The sequence below is a fragment of the Malurus melanocephalus genome, unplaced genomic scaffold (genome assembly GCF_030028575.1).
Source record: "Malurus melanocephalus ecotype Western Australia unplaced genomic scaffold, MMel_1.1 scaffold_181, whole genome shotgun sequence".
In the NCBI taxonomy this organism is placed as follows: Eukaryota; Metazoa; Chordata; class Aves; order Passeriformes; family Maluridae; genus Malurus; species Malurus melanocephalus.
In genome coordinates, this window is record NW_026623413.1 from 1,172,938 (window position 1) to 1,178,937 (window position 6,000).

The 6,000-nt window shown below is 52.1% G+C and overlaps 1 protein-coding gene across 7 annotated transcripts in view; it reads right to left on the reverse strand.

Annotated features, from left to right (window-relative positions):
* The window catches only part of DAB2IP (DAB2 interacting protein), a 124,118-nt gene that overhangs the window by 37,459 nt on the left and 80,659 nt on the right, over positions 1-6,000 (reverse strand). The gene's annotated exons all lie outside the window — the stretch shown is intronic.

Genomic DNA, 6,000 nt, shown 5'->3' on the forward strand with positions numbered 1-6,000 from the left:
CTGAACAACTGAATCAAATTCTAAATGGACCCCACACCTGCTGAGGGAGATTTCCCAGGTGTAGAGTGTTCCTAAACAAGACTTCCCAGGTGTAGAGCGTTCCTAAATGAGAGTGCCCAGGTGTAGAGTGTTCCTAAATGAGAGTGCCCAGGTGTAGAGTGTTCCTAAATGAGAGTGCCCAGGTGTAGAGTGTTCCTAAATAAAACTGCCCAGGTGTAGAGTGTTCCTGAACAAGACTGCCCAGGTGTAGAGTGTTCCTAAATGAGATTGCCCAGGTGTAGAGTGTTCCTGAACAAGACTGCCCAGGTGTAGAGTGTTGCTAAATGGGACTCCTCAGGTGTAGGGTGTTCCTAAATGGGACTCCTCAGGTGTAGAGTGTTCCTAAATGAGACTCCCCTAATGTGGAGTGTTCCTGAGTGGGTGCACCAAAGGCCAGCTGGCCCCTGCAGCCTCTGCTGTCTCATCAGCACCACCAGTTCTGCTGATGCTGAGCTCTGCTGGAGCCAGAACCTCACAACATCCAGTCTGGATCCCCACTCTGTCACCAACAGCCCTTGGGCTCACGTGCTCTCTCTGATCATCACACACATCCCTGGGATGGGGACAGTGTGGAAAATCAGGCTGTGATAGCCCTATCGATTGATCTAAATGCTCTGGAGTCCCACTGGCAGCATTTAGCAGCRGGGAGCCCACAGCCAGCGAGCAGAGCACCATTTTTGAGACAGCCAATACGATCAATGGTGCTGTAACTCTTAAAGCAAAACCAGAGAGCTAAAGGGTGGGGGGAATAAAGATACTCACAGGGAGAACACAGCAAACCCATAAAGTGGCAAAGGAAGAACTAACTTGGGAGCAAAGGGAGCAGCTGCCTTGTCTGTAGCCTGCACCATGTCCGATCTTCCTATGCCAGAGCTCTGGCCACGGTAACTCTGACCTTTAAAACCTCTGGAAAACACTTTGGGGGCTCCCAAAGAAACCAAGTGTCCCTGCCTACAAAGRGAGCGTGACGCCTTCTCCAAAGGCACGGAAGGACAGCAAGAAGGGGAGTTTGTGATATTCTCAGCATSGTCTTTCATGAGCCAAACAACAATGCTCCCACTATACTCCCAGCTTGCTCTGATGTGTGCGTTGAGTTTTGTTGTTCTCCAGAATAAAGCTGACAAAACAGAGAGAAATGTCAACAGTGCATACAAAATTCATCGCTTCCAGTGAATCACACGGCAGGCTGGGTCCAGAAAACAGCCCGAGGAGATTCTCAGATAACCAGCAGCAGCAGATAAACAGGTGCTCCTCTAGATTTGCCATTGAGATTCAGGCCATGCTGAAGCCCCAGGTGCTAACGGAACTGCCCAGGGCTGCTGCATGGATAGCTCTGAGTGCCAGGGCCACCCCTCCCCACCAGGGCCATGCTGCTCTGGGACACTTCCCTGCACCTACCGGGTGCCAGCCAGGAGCAGCCATGGTGACACCTGTCAAATATCTGCAGAACAGCCACCAGCAGTGTCACTGAGGGGTGAAAGCCCTGCTGGGGTTGGCACAATCCCGTGCTGGATCGGAGGCTCCGTGTTCCCAGCAAAGGCTCTCGGTGCCATTAGCCATTCTCTCTACTGCCCACTCACCCCACATCTCTGTGGCGAATAAATTGATCTTTAGGAACCCAGTGCAGTCATTTCCCAGTACTTTGTGGCAATTTTCCACTATTTTCACAGAAAAGGGTCCCTATGCTTTTCCTCTGAATGATATTGTAAATTAACTGTAATACAGGCAGACAGATCAAGTTACCTCTGGATGCTGAGTGCAGAACTAATATCCATCGGCTCAAGAACTGACAATACAGATGGCTCACCCAGCCCAGAATCAAGGCATTTATGCTAAATCTTATTTCCATATTTTACAGATGAAATTATAAAAGGTRAAGAACCAAGCTGAGACTTGCATTCTTGTGTAGACAAATATAAATACTGATAAAATAAACCCACAATCAGTACGCCACTGAGCTGCATTGCTTCATGCTGGCCTAAGAAATTTTGTAAAAATTAACCAAGTCTATTTTTCATTTAAAACTACTGCAGCTGGATGGCCATGGGTGGGAGTGCAGATGTGCAATAGGAAGGATTACCAAGGGGCAATTTCTCAGGACATACTATGCTCTAACCAGATTCAGCAAATGTGTATTTATATCCCTCCGTGCTCTGCCAAAYGCCTCTGGGAATCCTAAAACTAATGGGACTCTTTTTAGGGAGGTTATTTGTCAGGTCYTTGCCTCAGCAGGACCTGCTCCCATGACATCTCTCACTCCTGAGTGCCCACTCCCATCTGACCCAGGTCAGCAGCAGACACATTTCTCACCAGATGCTGCTCTGTGCAGGGGGAATGCTGCAGGTCTCAAACCAGCCCTAAAAACCCAGCATCTGTCTGTGTATCAAGAGCTAAGCGTGGAGATGTCATTAATTAGAGCCGTTGGAAATCTCAGCAGCAGGGATGAAGGATCTCTCGGTCAGAGGCAGCCCTGGCAGGGCAGGACACGCAGAGCCCCCTCCCAGGGCTCTGTCCATCTCTGTTCCACTCCCCCAGCCCTCAAAGGGCACACGGTTCTTTCATTTGAATCCCCGTTCCAGGGCAGAGAGCACTCGTGTCCCTCGGTGCCATGGCATCTGTGGCAGGAGCCCGTGTCATGAAAAACACTTGCCAGTCCCTGTCGCTGCTCCCACAGACCTCCCTTTGTACCAAGAGCCAGGGAAAGGCCACGGGCTGCTTTCCTGAGCCCCAGAGCAGCAGCCACAGTGACAGTGACACCCGAGTGTCCCTCCAGGAGCCATCCCCACCCCAGCACCCAAACACACCTGAAACACCACTTGCTGACCACGAACACACACTTCCAAGATGACAGAGGTACTCTGCTCACATTCATCTCCCTGCTGCCGGGGAGGCCATCCGATCTCCTGCTCCAATAACTCGCTGCGTATTCCAGATCCTGTCCTGCTTTACGTCAGCTGATCTAATTCCAATCCCACACCTTTGTTTTAATWCGCTGGGAACGGCCAGCTGCCCAGAGCCATCTCACAGCAGGAACCCTCTTTCCAAACAGCACATTCAGTTCTTTTTGCCAAGGGCCTTTTTAAAATCCCTTTCTACTTGCCTAAAGTTCAGTTGAAATGAAGGGGGGAGGAAAAAAAAAATCTCATAAAAGACCACATTAGTTCTAAAGAGAAATAACATTACTGCTACCGGCACTGACCTGGCAAGTCCTGCGGAGCAGCAGCCAGTCTCTGGTTATTAAAGAAAGAGCTCTGCTGCCCGAGAGCAATGAGAGAGGATTGTTGTGCTAAATAATAAAAGTCATAAAACATTACCATGTGAAGGGAYAGATCCCCTCTGCCTGTGCCCTCCACAGCCACTTGGGTATCACCAAATTCAACCAGGACCACGTGGACTGCAGGGAAGACTTGGAAAAACAAGCAGAGGGATGATCCATCCTCTCCCTGCCCAAACTCCAGGGATGAGTTTTGGGCAACAGAGGCAGCAGATAGCATTGCAAAGAGGCAACTCTGTCAGGCCTCATTTCAGAGCCTCACCTGCCTGAAACCACCCAGCTGCTGCTCCTGTGGTTTTATGATGAAAACGTTCCTGATTATTTCTGAGAGACAGAAACAAACAGGGAACCTGGTGGGTGGCTGCACAGGGATGGAGCAAACACAAAACATCACACTGAAACACGGGGGAAAAAAAATGAAGAGCCTTTCTTAAATCTCCTCCTGCTCTGGGTGCATAAGCAGCTTGGGGAATTCTGAAGGAAGCAGTCCCATTGACAGTAGCTGCAGAGCTGGCAGTGTGTATGCTTCCCCAGTGTCAGAGGGATTTGATCTCCCAAATTACAGGTCTGACTCTGTGACAGCTCTCCTGGCCAGGAAAGAYTCCCTGCACACAGCTTTTTGAGGCTGACAGCCCTTTTCTGTGCCCAGCTGGGAGCAGGTTCTTTAGGGCAGCCCTGATCCCCTCCCCAGCACTCACCACTGCAGGAGATCCTCCGTGCCCAAGTGCAGCAGAACAGCCCAGCAGATCCACATGCAGCATAGACAGAATCTAAATCTGTCTCCAGCCCGGGGATTAGGGGTTTGTTATGACTGAGAACAAAGTGCACAACTCCAGTAAATTGATTTGCAACATCAGATGGGTGAAGGATTTTAGCAGTCGCAGATGGGAGTAAATCACCCACCGCCCTCTGCCAGCTCTGCCCTGTGCCACTGTCCCTCCTGAGCCTCACTGCTGTGGTTCACTCTGGAACTGAGCTCTGCAAAGCCCAGAGCAGAGCCCAGAGCAGAGCCCAACTCTCTCTCATGTGCTGCCCACTGTCCTCCTGTGTGACYCCCCCGCGACTTCCCGCTGACCTCGCCACCACTGCTGGGAGTTCTCATCCCTTCCTCCCCCGTGCCTCATCCTGCTTCACTGTAACAAATAAATATGAAAGCGATGTTATGGGAACAACCACCACCAACAGCACACGAGAAACTTCCACAAGATGAAGAATGTTTTTTTTTTTCCCATAGGAGAGGATGCGGGGATGAAGCCTCAGCATGCAGCAGCACACCCTTCTCCATGTTCTGCTGCCCTGAACTTTCTCCTGCTGTTCCCTGAAGTCAAGCTGCTGCTCTCTGCCTGGGAAACACTGCTCAGCACGCTCATGATGGGAACCYGGCGTTACAGGCTGCCCTCACTAACGCAACACCTTCCCTAAGCAACACAAAGGACATGTAATTAAACTTATTAATGCCTGCCCTTGTTTTCAGACTGTTCTCAGTTTCAGCTGGCAGCAGGATTAATTACATTCGAAAGGACTCTGTCAACTCACACCAGATTCCAAATGTTGTTTTTGTCAGAGCAAACCTGAAGGATGATTTTAACCTGTGACTTTCACCTGAGTGTGGGTATTTGTTTAACAATGTGCCACTGCAAAATTTGTCAGGGGCAGCCTGCAAGTMCAGCACAGGACAACCAGCAAGGACACCAATGGCATTTGGGATGTGCAACAGAAGAGGAACTGCAAAAGCAAGGAAAGGGCATCAGGATGCAAAAGGGAATCAGAAATATATCTGAATTTCAATCATCAAAAYGYTTTTAAGGAGCCTCTTTCCCATAAGCAGAATGGCATCAACATGTCACTTTAAACAGAAGTCAACGCATTAAAAAAATACCTTTTATCACATCAGCCTAAACCAGCCTAAATAGTGCCAGATCTGGGGMCATCTGATACAAACAGCACTGACAGATCCACCACTCCAATTTGGAGCCCGAGCCACAGCACAGCCCTGAGAACAAATCTTCCCACAGCACTGGCCTCTGGAGCRAGCAGGGACCACAGGGCCTCAAAAATCACCTGGGGCACGTCCATGGCAGGCAGGAGAAAAACCGGGATGCAGGGACCGAGCCAGAGCCCCCTGCTCCCTGCCAGCACCCACGGGAGAACTCCTGGCGKGCTCCCAGCTGCACCCCAGAACCACCACCTTCCACGGGGGGAGCAGGGTGGGATAAAGGCTTTGATTTTTATCACCTAAATTTTGCGTAACATCAGACTGGAGGCGGAATCTGGACAAGACAGCAAAGGAGAGGCGGGATGTGTCCTCCTGGACCAACCACACGGAAATGGAGCCGCAAGGCCCATCTCCACAGCGCGGCTGCCGAGCCCGGCCACGGATGATGAAACGCCGCCAAGGATGAAAACAAACCGCGAACGCACGGAACGAGGGACGGAACGGGGGACGGAAGGAGGGACGGAGCGCGGCCGCACACCCGCGGGCCGGGAGCGGCTGTCAGCGCCGGTCCCTCCAGCGGCGGCCTCCGCGCCCCGGCCCCGCTGCGCGCCCGCCACCCCCGGTCCCGGCCCGGTCCCGCCCGGCCCCGGCTCCAGCCCCGGCTCCGCTCGCAGTGCGGGACCGGCCGGGGCGCGGAGTTGGCGCTGCCCGCGCAGGATCGCGCAGCCCGGGCACGGCCCCGCACTCACCC